Raw genomic sequence first — 22,663 nt, 5'->3', positions numbered from 1 at the left:
ACGGTGCGCTCCGAGGTGCCCACCACGGTGCGCAACGCCGGTGCGAACCCGGGAGCGCCCCGATGTGTGCTCCAAGGTGCGGCGTGCACGAAGCCGGACCCCGGTTTGCCCCGGGTGCGCACCTCGCGTGCACCTTGGTGCGCACACCTTGGCTGGGTTGCGCGGCCTGGTGGGCACCATGGTGCGCACCAAGGAGCGCTCCGAAGTGTGCTCCAAGGTGCGGCGTGCACGAAGTCCTAGCCCGGTTTGCCCCGGGTGCGCACCTTCGCCGCGGTGGGCACCATGGCGTGCACGAAGTCGGAGCCCGGTTTGCCCCGGGTGCGCACCTCGCGTGCACCTTCGCCGGGGTGGGCACCTCGGCTGGGTTGCGCGCCCTGGTGCGCACCAAGGAGCGCTCCGAAGTGTGCTCCAAGGTGCGGCGTGCACGAAGTCGGAGCCCGGTTTGCCCCGGGTGCGCACCTTCGCCGCGGTGGGCACCCTGGTGCGCACCATGGCGTGCACGAAGTCGGAGCCCGGTTTGCCCCGGGTGCGCACCTCGCGTGCACCTTCGGCGGGGTTGCGCGCCCTGGTGCGCACCAAGGAGCGCTCCGAAGTGTGCTCCAAGGTGCGGCGTGCACGAAGTCGGAGCCCGGTTTGCCCCGGGTGCGCACCTCGCGTGCACCTTCGGCGGGGTTGCGCGCCCTGGTGGGCACCATGGTGCGCACCAAGGAGCGCTCCGAAGTGTGCTCCAAGGTGCGGCGTGCACGAAGTCGGAGCCCGGTTTGCCCCGGGTGCGCACCTCGCGTGCACCTTCGCCGCGGTGGGCACCATGGCGTGCACGAAGTCGGAGCCCGGTTTGCCCCGGGTGCGCACCTCGCGTGCACCTTCGCCGGGGTGGGCACCTCGGCTGGGTTGCGCGCCCTGGTGCGCACCAAGGAGCGCTCCGAAGTGTGCTCCAAGGTGCGGCGTGCACGAAGTCGGAGCCCGGTTTGCCCCGGGTGCGCACCTCGCGTGCACCTTCGCCGCGGTGGGCACCATGGCGTGCACGAAGTCGGAGCCCGGTTTGCCCCGGGTGCGCACCCCGCGTGCACCTTCGCCAGGGTGGGCACCTCGGCTGGGTTGCGCGCCCTGGTGCGCACCAAGGAGCGCTCCGAAGTGTGCTCCAAGGTGCGGCGTGCACGAAGTCGGAGCCCGGTTTGCCCCGGGTGCGCACCTCGCGTGCACCTTCGCCGCGGTGGGCACCTTGGCTGGGTTGGGCACCATTGAGCGCTCCGAAGTGTGCTCCAAGGTGCGCACCATGGCCCTCCAAGGTGCGCAGCATGGCGTGCACGAAGTCGGAGCCCGGTTTGCCCCGGGTGCGCACCTCGCGTGCACCTTCGCCAGGGTGGGCACCTCGGTGCGCACACCTTCTCAATGTTTTCTTGCCTTTTCTGGAAATTGGTGAAGGCAGCGCATCAAAGGTGCGCACCTCGGTGTGCTCCGAGGTGCGAACCCGAGAGCGCTCCGAGGTGCCCACGAAGTCGAAAGTCGGGTTAATTGCATTGTTTTCCCCGGGTGCGCTCCGAGGTGCGCAACATCGGTGCGCACCAAGGAGGGCTCCGAAGTGTGCTCCAAGGTGCGCACGATTCGGAGCTCGGTTTGCCCGGGGTGCGCACACCTTGGCTGGGTTGCGCACCCTTTGTGCGCTCCAAGGTGCGCACGAAGTCGGAGCTCGGTTTGCCCCGGGTGCGCACCTTCGCCAGGGTGCGCACCTTGATGCGCACGCCTTGGCTGGGCTGCGCACCTTGGTGGGCGCCATGGTGCGCACCTTTCGTGCGCTCCAAGGTGCGCACGAAGTCGGAGCTCGGTTTGCCCCGGGTGCGCACCTTGGTGGGCGCCATGGTGCACTCCGAGGTGCCCAAGATTGGTGCGCACCAAGGAGCGCTCCGAAGTGCGCTCCAAGGTGCGCAGGTGCGCGCGAAGTCGAAAGTTGGGTTAATTGTCCGGTTTGCCTCGGGTGCGCACCTTGCGTGCACCTTCGCCAGGGTGGGCGCCTTGGTGCGCACACCTTGGCTGGGCTGCGCACCCGGGCGCGCACACCTTGGCACCCGCGTTTCCTTCATTTTAAATTTTTTTTTTTTACAATCTCTCAAGTGGGAAATTCTATAATCTCAACTTTTTTTGCCTTTTCAGGAAACTTTTGAATGGAGCGCATCATTGGTGCGCTCCGAAGTGTGCTCCAAGGTGCGCACCTCTGGTGTGCTCCAAAGCTCTCTCCAGCTGCGTGCACCTGCCCCGGCCGCGCACCCGGCCCCGCCCAGCTTCGCTCACCTGTCCCGGGCGTCTGGTGCGGAACCTTAGAGTAAGAAACATCACCGTGCACCTTGGCCAACGTGCGCGACTCGACCGAGCGCGCACTGGCCGAGGTGCACACCGATTTCACCTGGGTGCGCGCGCAGCACCTCGGGCGCACCGGGGTGCGCGCACAACGCCCGGGTTGCACCGTGGCCTGTGTGCTCGGGGCGCCTCGGGTGCGCGCTCGGTGTCGCCCCCCGCGCGCGCGGTAGTGCGGGCAGCGCACCCCGGCCCGGCCCGGCCCCGACGAGAACGCAAACGGGCAAAAGGTTTATTCAAATAGCATTGCGACGCCCGGCGAAAAACTAAGAAAGGGTGCAACACCGGGACTTCCCGGGAGGTCACCCATCCCAGTACTACTCCGGCCCAAGCGCGCTTAACTGCGGAGTTCTGATGGGATCCGGTGCACTAACGCTGGTATGATCGCACCCGTTATGAGCTTGTCGCAGTGTGTACTTAGCAAACCGCGACCCACGTGCGAATCCACCCCGGCCACCCACCCCCGTCGAGGTGCACACCCTCCCTCGCGAAGTGCGCCCCGTTCGCCAAGTGTGAGCCCTGCCCGGGTGCGCGCACCTTGCTAGGGCGTCGGGTGTGCACCCGGCCCGGCCTACGTGCGTGCACCTGGACGGGGCGTCGTGTGCGTGCAGTGTCCCGTCTGCAACGCGGTGCCCACACACCACCTCGGGCGCAACGACCTGCGCTCACATGTGGGCCGAGTGCACCTTGGTGCATGTTCGGGGCGCCTCGGGTGCACGCTCGATCTTGCCCCGGTGCACCAAGGCGCTCGGTTTGCCCCGGGTGCGCACTTGGTGCAAGGTGGGCACCCAAAATAGGGATCAAGCACCAAAACACAAGTTTCGGGATGCAAAATGGGACCCAAGGACCACAAATGCGTTCCAAGACCCATGATGGGTCCACGAGAACAAAAATGTGTTCCGAGACTTAATAAACAAATATTGGGTTTTAGGAGAAGAAACATGCTCTGATGCCCAAAACGAGAATCGACCCCGAAAAGGCCACAGGCCAAAAGTGGGATGCGAGACAAAAAAAAATGGGACCCGAGGACCAAAATTGGGTTCCCAGGTCGAAGACAGGGCAACCGGACAAGAAACGACCTCTAAGGCTCGAAATGAGTCCCGACGACTAAAACTTGACAAGAAGCACCCATCAGGCACCCAACTCGACACCCATGGGATGCCGACCCACCCGGGCTTCCACCTAGCACACCTTGGCACCCACCCACCCTCGCACCCAACCTCGCACCCAACTTAGCACCTTTGAACCCACATTGGCACTCACCCTGACCCTGGCACCTTGGAACCCACATTGGCACTCACCTTGACCCTGGCACCCACCTTTGCACTCACCTTGGGACCCACCCTGGCTCCCACCTCGGCACCCACCCAGACACCCACCTTGGTTCCTTGGCACCCACCTTGGATCCTTGGCACCCACCCCGACACCCACCTTGGCACGCAACTTGGCTACTTGCCACCCACCTTGGCTCCTTGACGCCCACCCCGACAACCACCCCGTGACCTACCCTGGCTAGGGTTGGTGCACACCCACCCTGGTGCCCACCTTGGCACCCACCCCATGACCCACCTTGGCACGCACCTTAGTACCCACCCCGTTACCCACCCTAGGACCCACCCCGTGACCCACCTTGGCCAGGGTGGGTGCCTTGGTGCGCACAACTTGCCTGGGCTGCACACCAGGGCGGGCTCAAGATGGCACCCGCGTTCCGTTTTTTTCACTATCTTTCAAAACGGAAATTTTAAAATCTCGTTTTTTTTTTTTTTTTGCCTTTTCTGGAAATTAGTGAAGGCAGCGCATCAAAGGTGCGCAATGCTGGTGCGAACCCGGGAGCGCTCCGATGTGTGCTCCAAGGTGCGGCGTGCACGAAGTCCGAGCCCGGCTTGCCCCGGGTGCGCACCTCGCGTGCACCTTCGCCGGGGTGAGCACCTTGGCTGGGTTGCGCGCCCTGGTGCGCACCAAGGAGCGCTCTGAAGTGTGCTCCAAGGTGCGGCGTGCACGAAGTCGGAGCTCGGTTTGCCCCGGGTGTGCACCTCGGGTGCGCACCTCGCGTGCACCTTCGCTGCGGTGGGCACCTTGGCTGGGTTGCGCGCCTTGGTGGGCACCATGCAGTGCACGAAGTCGGAGCCCGGTTTGCCCCGGGCGCGCACCTCCGCCAGGGTGGGCACCTTGGTGCGCACAACTTGCCTGGGCTGCGCACCAGGAAGGGCTCAAGATGGCACCCGCGTTCCGTTTTTTTCACTATCTTTCAGAACGGAAATTTTAAAATATCGTTTTTTTTTGCCTTTTCTGGAAATTAGTGAAGGCAGCGCATCAAAGGTGCGCAACGCTGGTGCGAACCTGGGAGCGCTCCGATGTGTGCTCCAAGGTGCGGCGTGCACGAAGTCGGAGCCCGGTTTGCCCCGGGTGCGCCCTGGTGGGCACCATGGTGCGCACCAAGGAGCGCTCCGAAGTGTGCTCCAAGGTGCGGCCTGCACGAAGTCGGAGCCCGGTTTGCCCCGGGTGTGCACCGCGGGTGGGCACCTTGGTGCGCATGCCTTGCCTGGGCTGCGCACCAGGGCGGGCTCAAGATGGCACCCGCGTTCCGTTTTTTTCACTATCTTTCAAAACGGAAATTTTAAAATCTCATTTTTTTTTGCCTTTTCTGGAAATTAGTGAAGGCAGCGCATCAAAGGTGCGCACCTCGCTGCCCACCACGGTGCGCAACGCCGGTGGGCACCCGGGAGTGCTTCGAAGTGTGCTCCAAGGTGCTGCGTGCACGTTGTCGGAGCCCGGTTTGCCCCGGGTGCGCACCTCGCGTGCACCTTCGTCGGGGTGGGCACCTTGGCTGGGTTTGCCCCGGCTGCGCTCCGAAGCGGGGTTATTGGAGCGCCGCCTCTTTTTTTGTCGGAGCGTTTGGTGGGGTTTCTCGCATTGGCTCTTCCCAGGCCCGGTTGCCACCCTGGCGCGCACGAAGTCGGAAGTAGGGTTAATTGCCCGGGTGCGCACCTTTGCCAGGGTGGGCACCTTACCTGGGCTGTGCACCAGGGCGGGCTCAAGATGGCACCCGCGTTCCGTTTTTTTCACTATCTTTCAAAACGGAAATTTTAAAATCTCCTCTTTTTTTTGCCTTTTCTGGAAATTAGTGAAGGCAGCGCATCAAAGGTGCGCACCTCGCTGCCCACCTTGGTGTGCTCTGAGGTGCGCACCCGGGAGCGCTACGAAGTGTGCTCCAAGGTGCGGCGTGCACGTTGTCGGAGCCCGGTTTGCCCCGGGTGCGCACCTCGCCTGCACCTTGGCCGGGGTGGGCACCCTGGCTGGGTTTGCCCAGGGTGCGCTCCGAAGCGGGGTTACTGGAGCGCCCCCTCTTTTTTTGTCAGAGCGTTTGGTGGGGTTTCTCGCATTGGCTCTTCCCAGGCCCGGTTGTTGGGTGCGCTCCCACCCTGGCGCGCGCGAAGTTGGAAGTTGGGTTAATTGCCCGGGCGCGCACCTTCGCCAGGGTGGGCACCTTGGTGCGCACACCTTGGCTGGGCTGCGCACCAGGGCGGGCTCAAGATGGCACCAGCATTCCCTTTTTCTCACTATCTTTCAAAACGGAAATTTTAAAATCTCGTTTTTTTTTGCCTTTTATGGAAATTAGTGAAGGCATCGCATCAAAGGTGCGCACCTCGCTGCCCACCTTGGTGTGCTCCGAGGTGCCCACCACGGTGCGCTCCGAGGTGCCCACCACGGTGCGCAACGCCGGTGCGAACCCGGGAGCGCCCCGATGTGTGCTCCAAGGTGCGGCGTGCACGAAGCCGGACCCCGGTTTGCCCCGGGTGCGCACCTCGCGTGCACCTTGGTGCGCACACCTTGGCTGGGTTGCGCGGCCTGGTGGGCACCATGGTGCGCACCAAGGAGCGCTCCGAAGTGTGCTCCAAGGTGCGGCGTGCACGAAGTCCTAGCCCGGTTTGCCCCGGGTGCGCACCTTCGCCGCGGTGGGCACCATGGCGTGCACGAAGTCGGAGCCCGGTTTGCCCCGGGTGCGCACCTCGCGTGCACCTTCGCCGGGGTGGGCACCTCGGCTGGGTTGCGCGCCCTGGTGCGCACCAAGGAGCGCTCCGAAGTGTGCTCCAAGGTGCGGCGTGCACGAAGTCGGAGCCCGGTTTGCCCCGGGTGCGCACCTTCGCCGCGGTGGGCACCCTGGTGCGCACCATGGCGTGCACGAAGTCGGAGCCCGGTTTGCCCCGGGTGCGCACCTCGCGTGCACCTTCGGCGGGGTTGCGCGCCCTGGTGCGCACCAAGGAGCGCTCCGAAGTGTGCTCCAAGGTGCGGCGTGCACGAAGTCGGAGCCCGGTTTGCCCCGGGTGCGCACCTCGCGTGCACCTTCGGCGGGGTTGCGCGCCCTGGTGGGCACCATGGTGCGCACCAAGGAGCGCTCCGAAGTGTGCTCCAAGGTGCGGCGTGCACGAAGTCGGAGCCCGGTTTGCCCCGGGTGCGCACCTCGCGTGCACCTTCGCCGCGGTGGGCACCATGGCGTGCACGAAGTCGGAGCCCGGTTTGCCCCGGGTGCGCACCTCGCGTGCACCTTCGCCGGGGTGGGCACCTCGGCTGGGTTGCGCGCCCTGGTGCGCACCAAGGAGCGCTCCGAAGTGTGCTCCAAGGTGCGGCGTGCACGAAGTCGGAGCCCGGTTTGCCCCGGGTGCGCACCTCGCGTGCACCTTCGCCGCGGTGGGCACCATGGCGTGCACGAAGTCGGAGCCCGGTTTGCCCCGGGTGCGCACCCCGCGTGCACCTTCGCCGGGGTGGGCACCTCGGCTGGGTTGCGCGCCCTGGTGCGCACCAAGGAGCGCTCCGAAGTGTGCTCCAAGGTGCGGCGTGCACGAAGTCGGAGCCCGGTTTGCCCCGGGTGCGCACCTCGCGTGCACCTTCGCCGCGGTGGGCACCTTGGCTGGGTTGGGCACCATTGAGCGCTCCGAAGTGTGCTCCAAGGTGCGCACCATGGCCCTCCAAGGTGCGCAGCATGGCGTGCACGAAGTCGGAGCCCGGTTTGCCCCGGGTGCGCACCTCGCGTGCACCTTCGCCGCGGTGGGCACCTTGGCTGGGTTGGGCACCATTGAGCGCTCCGAAGTGTGCTCCAAGGTGCGCACCATGGCCCTCCAAGGTGCGCAGCATGGCGTGCACGAAGTCGGAGCCCGGTTTGCCCCGGGTGCGCACCTCGCGTGCACCTTCGCCAGGGTGGGCACCTCGGTGCGCACACCTTCTCAATGTTTTCTTGCCTTTTCTGGAAATTGGTGAAGGCAGCGCATCAAAGGTGCGCACCTCGGTGTGCTCCGAGGTGCGAACCCGAGAGCGCTCCGAGGTGCCCACGAAGTCGAAAGTCGGGTTAATTGCATTGTTTTCCCCGGGTGCGCTCCGAGGTGCGCAACATCGGTGCGCACCAAGGAGGGCTCCGAAGTGTGCTCCAAGGTGCGCACGATTCGGAGCTCGGTTTGCCCGGGGTGCGCACACCTTGGCTGGGTTGCGCACCCTTTGTGCGCTCCAAGGTGCGCACGAAGTCGGAGCTCGGTTTGCCCCGGGTGCGCACCTTCGCCAGGGTGCGCACCTTGATGCGCACGCCTTGGCTGGGCTGCGCACCTTGGTGGGCGCCATGGTGCGCACCTTTCGTGCGCTCCAAGGTGCGCACGAAGTCGGAGCTCGGTTTGCCCCGGGTGCGCACCTTGGTGGGCGCCATGGTGCACTCCGAGGTGCCCAAGATTGGTGCGCACCAAGGAGCGCTCCGAAGTGCGCTCCAAGGTGCGCAGGTGCGCGCGAAGTCGAAAGTTGGGTTAATTGTCCGGTTTGCCTCGGGTGCGCACCTTGCGTGCACCTTCGCCAGGGTGGGCGCCTTGGTGCGCACACCTTGGCTGGGCTGCGCACCCGGGCGCGCACACCTTGGCACCCGCGTTTCCTTCATTTTAAATTTTTTTTTTTTACAATCTCTCAAGTGGGAAATTCTATAATCTCAACTTTTTTTGCCTTTTCAGGAAACTTTTGAATGGAGCGCATCATTGGTGCGCTCCGAAGTGTGCTCCAAGGTGCGCACCTCTGGTGTGCTCCAAAGCTCTCTCCAGCTGCGTGCACCTGCCCCGGCCGCGCACCCGGCCCCGCCCAGCTTCGCTCACCTGTCCCGGGCGTCTGGTGCGGAACCTTAGAGTAAGAAACATCACCGTGCACCTTGGCCAACGTGCGCGACTCGACCGAGCGCGCACTGGCCGAGGTGCACACCGATTTCACCTGGGTGCGCGCGCAGCACCTCGGGCGCACCGGGGTGCGCGCACAACGCCCGGGTTGCACCGTGGCCTGTGTGCTCGGGGCGCCTCGGGTGCGCGCTCGGTGTCGCCCCCCGCGCGCGCGGTAGTGCGGGCAGCGCACCCCGGCCCGGCCCGGCCCCGACGAGAACGCAAACGGGCAAAAGGTTTATTCAAATAGCATTGCGACGCCCGGCGAAAAACTAAAAAAGGGTGCAACACCGGGACTTCCCGGGAGGTCACCCATCCCAGTACTACTCCGGCCCAAGCGCGCTTAACTGCGGAGTTCTGATGGGATCCGGTGCACTAACGCTGGTATGATCGCACCCGTTATGAGCTTGTCGCAGTGTGTACTTAGCAAACCGCGACCCACGTGCGAATCCACCCCGGCCACCCACCCCCGTCGAGGTGCACACCCTCCCTCGCGAAGTGCGCCCCGTTCGCCAAGTGTGAGCCCTGCCCGGGTGCGCGCACCTTGCTAGGGCGTCGGGTGTGCACCCGGCCCGGCCTACGTGCGTGCACCTGGACGGGGCGTCGTGTGCGTGCAGTGTCCCGTCTGCAACGCGGTGCCCACACACCACCTCGGGCGCAACGACCTGCGCTCACATGTGGGCCGAGTGCACCTTGGTGCATGTTCGAGGCGCCTCGGGTGCACGCTCGATCTTGCCCCGGTGCACCAAGGCGCTCGGTTTGCCCCGGGTGCGCACTTGGTGCAAGGTGGGCACCCAAAATAGGGATCAAGCACCAAAACACAAGTTTCGGGATGCAAAATGGGACCCAAGGACCACAAATGCGTTCCAAGACCCATGATGGGTCCACGAGAACAAAAATGTGTTCCGAGACTTAATAAACAAATATTGGGTTTTAGGAGAAGAAACATGCTCTGATGCCCAAAACGAGAATCGACCCCGAAAAGGCCACAGGCCAAAAGTGGGATGCGAGACAAAAAAAAATGGGACCCGAGGACCAAAATTGGGTTCCCAGGTCGAAGACAGGGCAACCGGACAAGAAACGACCTCTAAGGCTCGAAATGAGTCCCGACGACTAAAACTTGACAAGAAGCACCCATCAGGCACCCAACTCGACACCCATGGGATGCCGACCCACCCGGGCTTCCACCTAGCACACCTTGGCACCCACCCACCCTCGCACCCAACCTCGCACCCAACTTAGCACCTTTGAACCCACATTGGCACTCACCCTGACCCTGGCACCTTGGAACCCACATTGGCACTCACCTTGACCCTGGCACCCACCTTTGCACTCACCTTGGGACCCACCCTGGCTCCCACCTCGGCACCCACCCAGACACCCACCTTGGTTCCTTGGCACCCACCTTGGATCCTTGGCACCCACCCCGACACCCACCTTGGCACGCAACTTGGCTACTTGCCACCCACCTTGGCTCCTTGACGCCCACCCCGACAACCACCCCGTGACCTACCCTGGCTAGGGTTGGTGCACACCCACCCTGGTGCCCACCTTGGCACCCACCCCATGACCCACCTTGGCACGCACCTTAGTACCCACCCTGTTACCCACCCTAGGACCCACCCCGTGACCCACCTTGGCCAGGGTGGGTGCACCCACCCTGGTGCCCACCTTGGCACCCACCCATCCTAGCACCCAGCCTGTGACCGGGCTTGGAACCCAACCTTGCACCCGTCTTGGCCAGTGTGGGTGCGCACCCATCCTGGCACCCACGTTGTGACACACCCTTTAACCCACGCACCCTAGCAGCCACGTTGGCACCCACCTTGGAACACAACCTAGCAACTTGGCACCCACCCCGTGACCCACCTTGGCATCCACCATAGCAGTCGCCCACTTGGCACCCACCTTGGAACCCAAGTTGGCACCCACCTCGGCACCCACCTTGACACTTGTGGACCCACCTTGCCACTCACCCTAGCATCGACCCATCCTAGCACCCACCCTGGCACCTTTGCACCCTAGCACTCACCCATCCTAGCACCTAACCTGTGACCCACCTTGACACTCACCCTCGCACCCACCTTGGAACCCAACCTAGCACCCACCCACCCTGACACCAACCCTAGCACCTACCCACCCTTGCACCCACCCTGTGACCCATCTTGGCACCCACCCATCCTACCACTCAACCTATCACCCACCTTCTCACCCACCTTGGCATCCACCTTAGCACCCACCCACACTGGCACCTTGGCACCCACCTCGGGCAAGGTGGGTGCACACCCACCCTGACACCCAATTTAGAACCAACCGAGCATGTTACCCACCTTGGCACCCACATTGCAGCCCACCCTAGTACCCACCCTATGACCCACATTGGCATCCACACCCTAGCACCCAGGCACCTCGACACCCGCCTTGACACGCACCCTAGCACTAAACCTGTGACCCACCTTGGAACTCACCCTAGAACCCACCCACCCTGTGAACCACCTTGGCATCCACCTTAGCACCCACCCACCTTGGCACCCACTCTAGCACTCACCCATCCTAACACCCAACTTGTTACCCACCTTGGCACCCGCCCTCGCGTCCACCTTGAAACCCACCCTAGCACCCACCCACGCAGGAGCCCACCTTGGCACCCAACCTAACACCCACGCATCCTGGCACCCAACTTGTGACCCACCTTGGAACCCACCCTAGTACCCACCTTTGAACCCACTATATCACCAACCCACCTTGGCACCCACCCTATGACCCTCTTTGGAATCCACCCTAGCACGCACCCACCCTGGCACCCACCATGGAGCGCACCCTAGCACCCACCCACCTCGGCACGCACCTCAACACCCACCTTGGTGTGCGCACTGCGCCAACCTCTCAAAGACCCTATGTGGTGCGCTCCAAAGTGTACACCTTTGGTGCGCTCCAAGGTGCGCACCTTTGGTGCACACCGAGGTGCACACCAAAGTGTGCACCGAGGTGAGCACCAAAGTGCACTCCAAGGTGCACACCAAGGCGTGCACCTTTGGTGCGGTCAATGCAAACGAATTCGGAAGTTGGGGTCGATGTCCTAATCGCTGCTGCAGACTACACGTATGAGAATCGGACAAATAGCTTTATATAGGGGAGGTGTTGCGTTTGATGGGTCGACTCCCCTGGTTGTGTGCACTGCACCAACTTCAAAGACCCTGTCTTGTTTAAGAAGTCAAAAGTTGGGGTGGATGTCCTAATCATTGCTGCAGTCTACGCATGTATGAGAATCAGACAAATAGCTTATATAGGGGAGGTGTTGCATTCGGTGGGTTGACTCCCCTGGTTGTGCGCACTGCGCCAACCTCAAAGACCCCGCATAGCAGAAGAAGTCGGAAGTCGGATTTTGGTGAGCACCAAGGCGTGCACCTTTGGTGCGGTCAACGTAGACGAATTCAGAAGTTGGGGTGGATGTCCTAATCGTTGTTGCAGGCTACACATGTATGAGAATCAGACAAATAGCTTATATAGGGGAGGTGTTGGGTTTGATGGGTCAACTCCCTTGGTTGTGCGCATTACGCCAACCTCAAAGACCTTGTTTTCGTTAAGAAGTCAAAAGTTGGGGTCAATGTCCTAATGGCTCCTGTAGGCTACACATGTATGAGAATCGGACAAATAGCTTATATAGGGGAGGTGTTGGGTTTGATGGGTCGACTCCCCTGGTTGTGCGCATTACGTCAACCTCAAAGACCTTGTTTTCGTTAAGAAGTCAAAAGTTGGGGTCGATGTCCTAATTGCTCCTGTAGACTACACATGTATGAGAATCAGACAAATAGCTTATATAGGGGAGGTGTTGGGTTTGATGGGTTGACTCCCCTAGTTGTTCGCATTACACCAACCTCAAAGACCTTGTTTTCGTTTAGAAGCCGAAAGTTGGGGTCGATGTCCTAATTGCTCCTGCAGGCTACGCATGTATGAGAATCAGACAAATAGCTTATATAGGGGAGGTGTTGGGTTTGATGGGTCGACTCCCCTGGTTGTGCGCATTGCGCCAACCTCAAAGACCCTGCATTGCGGATGAAGTCGAAAGTCAGAGTTTGGTGTGCTACAAGGTGTGGTCGAAGGTGCTCACCTAGGTGTGCACCTTTGGAGCGCAGGAAAAGTGCCCTCCAAAAGTGCGCACCTTTGGAGTGCACAAAAGTGCCCTCCAAAAGTGCGCACCTTTGGAGCGCACAAAAGTGCCCTCCAAAAAGTGCCCTCCAAAAGTGCGCACCTTTGGAGCGCACAAAAGTGCCCTCCAAAAAGTGCCCTCCAAAAGTGCGCACCTTTGGAGTGCACAAAAGTGCCCTCCAAAAAGTGCCCTCCAAAAGTGCGCACCTTTGGAGTGCAGAAAAGTGCCCTCCAAAAAGTGCCCTCCAAAAGTGTGCACCTTTGGAGTGCACAAAAGTGCCCTCCAAAAGTGCGCACCTTTGGAGCGCAGAAAAGTGCCCTCCAAAAAGTGCCCTCCAAAAGTGCGCACCTTTGGAGCGCAGAAAAGTGCCCTCCAAAAAGTGCCCTCCAAAAGTGCGCACCTTTGGAGCGCAGAAAAGTGCCCTCCAAAAAGTGCCCTCCAAAAGTGCGCACCTTTGGAGCGCAGAAAAGTGCCCTCCAAAAAGTGCCCTCCAAAAGTGCGCACCTTTGGAGCGCACAAAAGTGCCCTCCAAAAAGTGCCCTCCAAAAGTGCGCACCTTTGGAGCGCACAAAAGTGCCCTCCAAAAGTGCGCACCTTTGGAGCGCACAAAAGTGCCCTCCAAAAGTGCGCACTTTTGGTGCGCACCAAGGCGCTGGTTCGGTCGTTGCAGGCGAGTTCGGAAGTTGGGGTCGATGTCCTGAGCGGAGGTGCAAACTACACAGGTGTCGGAATCGGACAAATAGCTTATATAGGGGAGGTGTATGCTTCGATGGGTCGACTCCCCAGGTTGAGCGCACCGCGCCAACCTCAAAGACCCTACGGTATGGATGAAGTCGGAAGTTGGGTCCGATGACCGATTCGATTAGTAGGTATGCTCATGAGGTCGGAATTTGGGTCCGATGACCTGCCATGTGCAGGAAGGCGAATGTTGGCACTGTGCGTTGCAAGGTGCACACCAAGGTGCTGGTGCGGTCTTTTTAGTCGAGTTCGGAAGTTGGGGTCGATGTCCTGATCGGAGGTGCAAGCTACACAGGTGTGGGAATCGGACAAATAGCTTATATAGGGGAGGTGTATGCTTCGTTGGGTCGACTCCCCGGGTTGAGCGCACCGCGCCAACCTCAAAGACCCTACGGTATGGATGAAGTCGGAAGTTGGGTCCGATGACCGATTCGATATGTAGGCATACTCGCGAGGTCGGAATTTGGGTCCGATGACCTGCCATGTGCAGGAAGGCGAATGTTGGCACTGTGCGTTGCAAGGTGCGCACCAAGGCGCTGGTTCGGTCGTTGCAGGCGAGTTCGGAAGTTGGGGTCGATGTCCTGATCGGAGGTGCAAACTACACAGGTGTGGGAATCGGACAAATAGCTTATATAGGGGAGGTGTATGCTTCGTTGGGTCGACTCCCCGGGTTGAGCGCACCGCGCCAACCTCAAAGACCCTACGGTATGGATGAAGTCGGAAGTTGTGTCCGATGACCGATTCGATATGTAGGCATACTCGCGAGGTCGGAATTTGGGTCCGATGACCTGCCATGTGCAGGAAGGCGAATGTTGGGACTGTGCGTCGCAAGGTGCGCACCAAGGCGCTGGTGCCGTCGTTGCAGTCGAGTTCGGAAGTTGGGGTCGATGTCCTGGTCAGAGGTGCAAACTACACAGGTGTGGGAATCGGACAAATAGCTTATATAGGGGAGGTGTATGCTTCGATGGGTCGACTCCCCGGGTTGAGCGCACCGCGCCAACCTCAAAGACCCTACAGTATGGATGAAGTCGGAAGTTGGGTCCGATGACCGATTCGATACGTAGGCATATTGGCGAGGTCTGAATTTGTGTCCGATGACCTGCCATGCGCAGGAAGGCGGAATTTGGGTCCGATGACCGAGTTGATGGCGTGCCATGCGCAGAAAGGCGGAATTTGGGTCCGATGACCGAGTTGATGTTGATGGCCCGCCATGCACAGGAAGGCGGAATTTGGGTCCGATGACCGATTTGAAGGCGTGCCATGCGCAGAAAGGCGGAGTTTGGGTCCGATGACCGAGTTGATATTGATGGCCCGCCATGCGCAGGAAGGCGGAATTTGGGTCCGATGACCTGACATACGCATGGAGTCCGACTCGGGGGCCGATGTTCGATTCGATGACTTGCATTGTGGGTAAAGTCGGAAGTTGTGGTCTTTGACCCGATTCGATGACCAGACTTCGGCTGCTTGAGAATCGGACAAATAACTTATATAGGGGAGGTAGTGTTCTCGAGCATCCTCCCCCCGTGCCCGTTTATGTCGATTGATGCTGGTGCTCGACTGGTTGGAGCGCTCGGATGCAAAAATCTTGCACCAGGATTTATCGATTGTGATGGACACGGCAAGTCTCCTGATTGCTATGCAGGAGCTCATCGTGAATCTCTATGCGGCCTTGGTATGGACTCGACCTGCGGAATGGTTCGGCAATGGTAGTCGCTCCAACACGTCCTTGCAATGGCCACAGAGGTGATTCGACTAGAGCTCCAGTCTAGCTTTTGGGTTGCTTGGCGGACTGGTATAGCCGCGATCGAGTTCCGGCCATGAACGTTTTAGATAGCTCTTGGGCTTTCTGGGACGGAAGTCGGAAGTTTGGGCTGTTGTCCGATTTGATGACCATTCTTCGGATGTGTGAGAATCGGACAAATAACTTATATAGGGGACTGTGTTGTCTCACGCAGCCCCCTCCGTGCCCCTCTATCTCGACCGATGTTGGTGCTTGAAAGGGTTGGGATCGCTCGGATTTATAAACGTGCACCACCATTTGTCGAGTGTGAGGGACGCGGCAGGTCTCCTAAATGCTATACGGGCGCTCTCTGAGAATCTCTATCCGGCCTCGACACAGACTAGTCTTGCTGAATGGTTTGGCACTGGTAGTCGATCCAACACGTCGTTGTTGTGGCCGCCTAGGCGATTCGATTCGAGCCCCCGTCTAGCTTTTGGGTTGCTTGGCGGATTTTGCCCTATCCGCAAGTGAGCTCGGTCCCTAAACGTTCGAGAAACCCGATTGCTATGCGCCGACTCTCTTTCTTGCGAGCCTCCATCTAGCTTTTGGGTCTCTACGGAACGGAAGTCGGAATCTGGGACCGTTGTTTGATTCGACGAGGCAGACTACGGTTGTGCGAGAATCGGACAAATAACTTATATAGGGGAGGTGTTGACTGGAGCATTCTCCCCCGTGCCCCTCTAACTCGACCAATGCTGGCGCTCGAACGGTGGTAGCGCTCGGATTTTCGTTGAGCGCCAGCATTGGTCGATTTAGAGGGGCATGCGAGATTCCCGAATGCTATGCGAGGGCTCTAACGGAAATGTCTATTGGTTTCGGTATGGATGCAATTGCGAGTGGTTCGGCAAAGGTAGTCGTTCCGATGCGTCCATGTCGTGGCCAAATCGATAATTCGATTTGAGCCCTCGTATAGCATTTGGGTCTCTCGATGTGATTCCGCATTCCAGTCCCTTTGGGCACTGCTTGAGCCGCATCCCAGGGGGTTCCCTTCCCAATAATCTGCCTCGCAACCCGATTGCTATGCGGTGAGGCTCCTCGGCCGCCTCGGAACTATCTGTGTATCAGACGCATCGCGGGATAAGGGGTTGGCAACGGTAGTCGCCCCAAGCGCGTCCGATGCTTGGACCATTCCGAGGCGGCCCTGAAGCCTCTTCCGTCTAGCCGTTGGGTCCTTCTCGCCGCATCCCTTGCCTCGCACCCCGATTGCTATGCGGTGAGGCTCCTCGGCCGCCTTGGAACTATCTGTGTATCAGACGCATCGCGGGATAAGGGGTTGTCACTGGTAGTCGCCCCAAGCGCGTCCGATGCTTGGACCATTCCGAGGCGGCCCTGAAGCCTCTTCCGTCTAGCCGTTGGGTCCTTCTCGCCGCATCCCTCGACTCGCACCCCGATTGCTATGCGGTGAGGCTCCTCGGCCGCCTTGGAACTATCTGTGTATCGGACGCGTCGCGGGATAAGGGGTTGTCACTGGTAGTCGCCCCAAGCGCGTCCGATGCTTGGACCATTCCGAGGCGGCCCTGAAGCCTCTTCCGTCTAGCCGTTGGGTCCTTCTCGCCGCATCCCTCGCCTCGCACCCCGATTGCTATGCGGTGAGGCTCCTCGGCCGCCTTGGAACTATCTGTGTATCGGACGCGTCGCGGGATAAGGGGTTGTCACTGGTAGTCGCCCCAAGCGCGTGCGATGCATGGACCATTCCCAGGCGGCCCTGAAGCCTCTTCCGTCTAGCCGTTGGGTCCTTCTCGCCGCATCCCTCGCCTCGCACCCCGATTGCTATGCGGTGAGGCTCCTCGGCCGCCTTGGAACTATCTGTGTATCGGACGCGTCGCGGGATAAGGGGTTGTCACTGGTAGTCGCCCCAAGCGCGTCCGATGCTTGGACCATTCCGAGGCGGCCCTGAAGCCTCTTCCGTCTAGCCGTTGGGTCCTTCTTGCCGCATCCCTCGCCTCGCACCCCGATTGCTATGCGGTGAGGCTCCTCGGCCGCCTTGGAACTATCTGTGTATCGGACGCGTCGCGGGATAAGGGGTTGTCACTGGTAGTCGCCCCAAGCGCGTCCGATGCTTGGACCATTCCGAGGCGGCCCTGAAGCCTCTTCCGTCTAGCCGTTGGGTCCTTCTCGCCGCATCCCTCGCCTCGCACCCCGATTGCTATGCGGTGAGGCTCCTCGGCCGCCTTGGAACTATCTGTGTATCGGACGCGTCGCGGGATAAGGGGTTGTCACTGGTAGTCGCCCCAAGCGCGTCCGATGCTTGGACCATTCCGAGGCGGCCCTGAAGCCTCTTCCGTCTAGCCGTTGGGTCCTTCTCGCCGCATCCCTCGCCTCGCACCCCGATTGCTATGCGGTGAGGCTCCTCGGCCGCCTTGGAACTATCTGTGTATCGGACGCATCGCGGGATAAGGGGTTGTCACTGGTAGTCGCCCCAAGCGCGTCCGATGCTTGGACCATTCCGAGGCGGCCCTGAAGCCTCTTCCGTCTAGCCGTTGGGTCCTTCTCGCCGCATCCCTCGCCTCGCACCCCGATTGCTATGCGGTGAGGCTCCTCGGCCGCCTTGGAACTATCTGTGTATCGGACGCGTCGCGGGATAAGGGGTTGTCACTGGTAGTCGCCCCAAGCGCGTCCGATGCTTGGACCATTCCGAGGCGGCCCTGAAGCCTCTTCCGTCTAGCCGTTGGGTCCTTCTCGCCGCATCCCTCGCCTCGCACCCCGATTGCTATGCGGTGAGGCTCCTCGGCCGCCTTGGAACTATCTGTGTATCGGACGCGTCGCGGGATAAGGGGTTGTCACTGGTAGTCGCCCCAAGCGCGTCCGATGCTTGGACCATTCCGAGGCGGACCTGAAGCCTCTTCCGTCTAGCCGTTGGGTCCTTCTCGCCGCATCCCTCGCCTCGCACCCCGATTGCTATGCGGTGAGGCTCCTCGGCCGCCTTGGAACTATCTGTGTATCGGACGCGTCGCGGGATAAGGGGTTGTCACTGGTAGTCGCCCCAAGCGCGTCCGATGCTTGGACCATTCCGAGGCGGCCCTGAAGCCTCTTCCGTCTAGCCGTTGGGTCCTTCTTGCCGCATCCCTCGCCTCGCACCCCGATTGCTATGCGGTGAGGCTCCTCGGCCGCCTTGGAACTATCTGTGTATCGGACGCGTCGCGGGATAAGGGGTTGTCACTGGTAGTCGCCCCAAGCGCGTCCGATGCTTGGACCATTCCGAGGTGGCCCTGAAGCCTCTTCCGTCTAGCCGTTGGGTCCTTCTCGCCGCATCCCTCGCCTCGCACCCCGATTGCTATGCGGTGAGGCTCCTCGGCCGCCTTGGAACTATCTGTGTATCGGACGCATCGCGGGATAAGGGGTTGTCACTGGTAGTCGCCCCAAGCGCGTCCGATGCTTGGACCATTCCGAGGCGGCCCTGAAGCCTCTTCCGTCTAGCCGTTGGGTCCTTCTCGCCGCATCCCTCGCCTCGCACCCCGATTGCTATGCGGTGAGGCTCCTCGGCCGCCTTGGAACTATCTGTGTATCGGACGCGTCGCGGGATAAGGGGTTGTCACTGGTAGTCGCCCCAAGCGCGTCCGATGCTTGGACCATTCCGAGGCGGACCTGAAGCCTCTTCCGTCTAGCCGTTGGGTCCTTCTCGCCGCATCCCTCGCCTCGCACCCCGATTGCTATGCGGTGAGGCTCCTCGGCCGCCTTGGAACTATCTGTGTATCGGACGCGTCGCGGGATAAGGGGTTGTCACTGGTAGTCGCCCCAAGCGCGTCCGATGCTTGGACCATTCCGAGGCGGCCCTGAAGCCTCTTCCGTCTAGCCGTTGGGTCCTTCTCGCCGCATCCCTCGCCTCGCACCCCGATTGCTATGCGGTGAGGCTCCTCGGCCGCCTTGGAACTATCTGTGTATCGGACGCGTCGCGGGATAAGGGGTTGTCACTGGTAGTCGCCCCAAGCGCGTCCGATGCTTGGACCATTCCGAGGCGGACCTGAAGCCTCTTCCCTCTAGCCGTTGGGGCTTTCTCGCCGCATCCCTCGCCTCGCACCCCGATTGCTATTCGGTGAGGCTCCTCGGCCGCCTTGGAACTATCTGTGTATCGGACGCATCGCGGGATAAGGGGTTGGCAGTGGTAGTCGCCCCAAGCGCGTCCGATGCTTGGACCATTCCGAGGCGGCCCTGCAGCCTCTTCCGTCTAGCCGTTGGGGCCATCTCGCTGCATCCCCCACCTCGCACCACGATTGCTATGCGGTGAGGCTCCTTGGCCGCCTCGGAACTATCTGTGTATCGGACGCATCGCGGGATAAGGGGTTGTCACTGGTAGTCGCCCCAAGCGCGTCCGATGCTTGGACTATTCCGAGGCGGCCCTGCAGCCTCTTCCGTCTAGCCGTTGGGGCCATCTCGCCGCATCCCCCAGCTCCTCGGCCGCCTCGGAACTATCTGTGTATCGGACGCATCGCGGGATAAGGGGTTGGCAGTGGTAGTCGCCCCAAGCGCGTTCGATGCTTGGACTATTCCGAGGCGGCCCCGCAGCCTCTTCCGTCTACCCTTTGGGGCCATCTCGCCGCATCCCTCGCCTCGCACCCCGATTGCTATGCGGTGAGGCTCCTCGGCCGCCTGGGAACTATCTTCGTATCGGATGCATCGCGGGATAAGGGGTTGTCACTGGTAGTCGCCCCAAGCGCGTCCGATGCTTGGACTATTCCGAGGCGGCCCTGTGGCCTCTTCCGTCTAGCCGTTGGGGCCATCTCGCCGCATCCCTCACCTCGCACCCCCATTGCTATGCGGTGAGGCTCCTCGGCCGCCTTGGAACTGTCTTCGTATCGGAAGCATCGCGGGATAAGGGGTTGTCACTGGTAGTCGCCCCAAGCGCGTCCGATGCTTGGACTATTCCGAGGCGGCCCTGCAGCCTCTTCCGTCTAGCCGTTGGGGCCATCTCGCCGCATCCCCCACCTCGCACCCGGATTGCTATGCGGTGAGGCTCCTCGGCCGCCTTGGAACTATCTTCGTATCGGACGCATCGCGGGATAAGGGGTTGTCACTGGTAGTCGCCCCAAGCGCGTCCGATGCTTGGACTATTCCGACGCGGCCCTGTGGCCTCTTCCGTCTAGCCGTTGGGGCCATCTCGCCGCATCCCCCACCTCGCACCCCGATTGCTATGCGGTGAGGCTCCTCGGCCGCCTTGGAACCATCTTCGTATCGGACGCATCGCGGGATGAGGGGTTGTCACTGGTAGTCGCCCCAAGCGCGTCCGATGCTTGGACCATTCCGAGGCGGCCCTGAAGCCTCTTCCGTCTAGCCGTTGGGGCCTTCCCGCCCCATCCCTCGCCTCGCACCCCCGATTGCTATGCGGTGAGGCTCCTCGGCCGCCTTGGAACCATCTGTGTATCGGACGCATCGCGGGATAAGGGGTTGGCACTGGTAGTCGCCCCAAGCGCGTCCGATGCTTGGAGCATTCCGAGGTGGCCCTGAAGCCTCTTCCGTCTAGCCGTTGGGGCCTTCCCGCCCCATCCCTCGCCTCGCACCCCGATTGATATGCGGTGAGGCTCCTCGGCCGCCTTGGAACTATCTGTGTATCGGACGCATCGCGGGATAAGGGGTTGGCACTGGTAGTCGTCCCAATCGCGTCCGATGCTTGGACCATTCCGAGGCGGCCCTGCAGCCTCTTCCGTTTAGCCGTCGGGGCCTTCCCGCCGCATCCCTCGCCTCGCATCCCGATTCCTATGCGGTGAGTCTTCTCGGCCGCCGCGGAACTATACCTGTTATTGCTACTGCATCCTTCGGCTGGTAACCTCCTCTGCCGCCTTGGAACGTTCTCTTTGTCGGACGCGTCGCGGGATAAGGGGTTGGCACTGGTAGTCGCCCCAAGCGCGCCCGATGCATAGACCGCTCCGAGTTGACCTTGCTTTCAGCCTCTCACATGCATAGACCTCTCTGAGTCGACCCTGCAGCCTCTCACGTTTAGCCTTTGGAATCTCGCCTCACAACATGATTGCTATCCTTGATGCATCCCTTGCCTCGAGCCCTGATTGCTTTCTTGGCTGCATCCCTCCTCTCCTCACAGCCCGGTTGTCATCACTGCTTCATCCGTCGCTTCATGCATTCTGGCTGCTGGGCCCTTCCCACCGCACACCTCGATTGCTATCTCTTCTGCATCACACACCCCGATTGCTATCTCTGCTACATCCCTCGGCTCTCACTTCTGCATCCTTCGCCTCCCACCTCGATTGCTATCAATGCTGCATCCGTAACCTCACACCCCGATTGCTATGCGGGGAGGCTCCTTGGCCGCCTTGGAAATTTCTGTGTGTCGGACGCACCGCGGGATAAGGGGTTGGCACTGGTAGTCGCCCCAAGTGCGCCCGATTCTTAGACCGCTTCGAGGTGACCTCGTAGCCTCTTTCGTCCAGGCTTCCTGCCTTCAACGCCCTTTTTACACCTCGATTGCTATGCGCGGGCTCGTTGGCGTCTATCACCTCTCTGCGAAGAGTGGCACGATGATTGTTGGGGTAAATCGTAGCAGTCCGATCTCTGGCCTTGGGCCATTGTGAGGGCTGATCGATTTCCTGTGCGCATCTCGTGTTCGCCCAGTAACAGACTCGACGACTTGTAATCGGTCTTGTTCCCGATTGTTCCTGGAGGTAGTCTTCGGAACTCTTGGATTTGACCTGTCACTCGAACTGTCCTCTTCCGAGGATGCTTGTGTGTGTGTGCTTGTGCCATTTCCTTGGCGGTATTAACGAGATATTAAAGAGCGGAGTGAGCGCCTCGCCCAGCTATGTTTGGGGCTCTCACTCCCTTACCCGGTGTGCGACCGCTTTGCACGTAGGTTGCGGAGCATCGCGACTCTTTCGATGTTTGGCGGTTGTCTTCCGGTGATGCGTTGGTCCCGAAGTGCACGTTACTAGCATTTCTGCCATTGTTCTCGATCTTTGGCACGTTCCTTCGTTGCAATTGGATATATATCTCCGTTTATACGCGCAGGCTTCTCCCGCCTATTCAGCGCTGTCCCACTCTCAGCACTCTCGTGGTCTCCTTGGCTTCTCTCTCCCGTGAGCGAGCTCTCTTCTCGAGTCTTTTCCATGTCCCATGGAGGTTGCCTTGCGAAATTCGGGCACACAAACGTGATCGGATAAGAGCGGAATTGCCTATGAGGAGAAGCTCACCTTAGGGAGCAGCAATGCCGAGTGTTTCGACAGAGGGTAGAGGGGGCGTTGTTTGGGCGGTTGCACAAAAGAGTGCTACGGTTGCACTGAAGGTTGCTTCTTCGTCTCCGACGAACTCTTCGAGGCAAAAAAGCTTGTATACGGGGTCGAGGTGGGACTGTTCGTGCGAGTTGCGCCACCAAAAGTGCGTAGGGGGCATATACCTGGGAAATGGATGTCTCTGAGTGGCCTTACTCGGTCGCGTGCACGGTGCATTCTCTAACGGCAGGACTGTCGCGAGCATGTGCGGTTCGGATGTTTTCGGGTAAAGGGTTCCGTACGGGATGTT

At 60.9% G+C, this 22,663-nt stretch overlaps 2 non-coding genes across 2 annotated transcripts; both read right to left on the bottom strand.

Annotated features, from left to right (window-relative positions):
• Positions 1–2,625: 2,625 nt before the first annotated feature.
• Positions 2,626–2,744, bottom strand: LOC131869211 (5S ribosomal RNA). The gene has a single exon (XR_009367604.1). It is a non-coding gene; the product is annotated as a 5S ribosomal RNA (ribosomal RNA).
• Positions 2,745–8,810: 6,066 nt separating this feature from the next.
• On the bottom strand, positions 8,811–8,929 carry LOC131869210 (5S ribosomal RNA). Its single transcript, XR_009367603.1, has one exon. It is a non-coding gene; the product is annotated as a 5S ribosomal RNA (ribosomal RNA).
• Between the last annotated feature and the right edge of the window lie 13,734 nt (positions 8,930–22,663).

This window comes from Cryptomeria japonica, unplaced genomic scaffold (assembly GCF_030272615.1).
Source record: "Cryptomeria japonica unplaced genomic scaffold, Sugi_1.0 HiC_scaffold_238, whole genome shotgun sequence".
NCBI lineage: Eukaryota > Viridiplantae > Streptophyta > Pinopsida > Cupressales > Cupressaceae > Cryptomeria > Cryptomeria japonica.
Note: the sequence above shows the minus strand (reverse complement) of the source record. Positions and strands in the feature narration are given on the sequence as shown.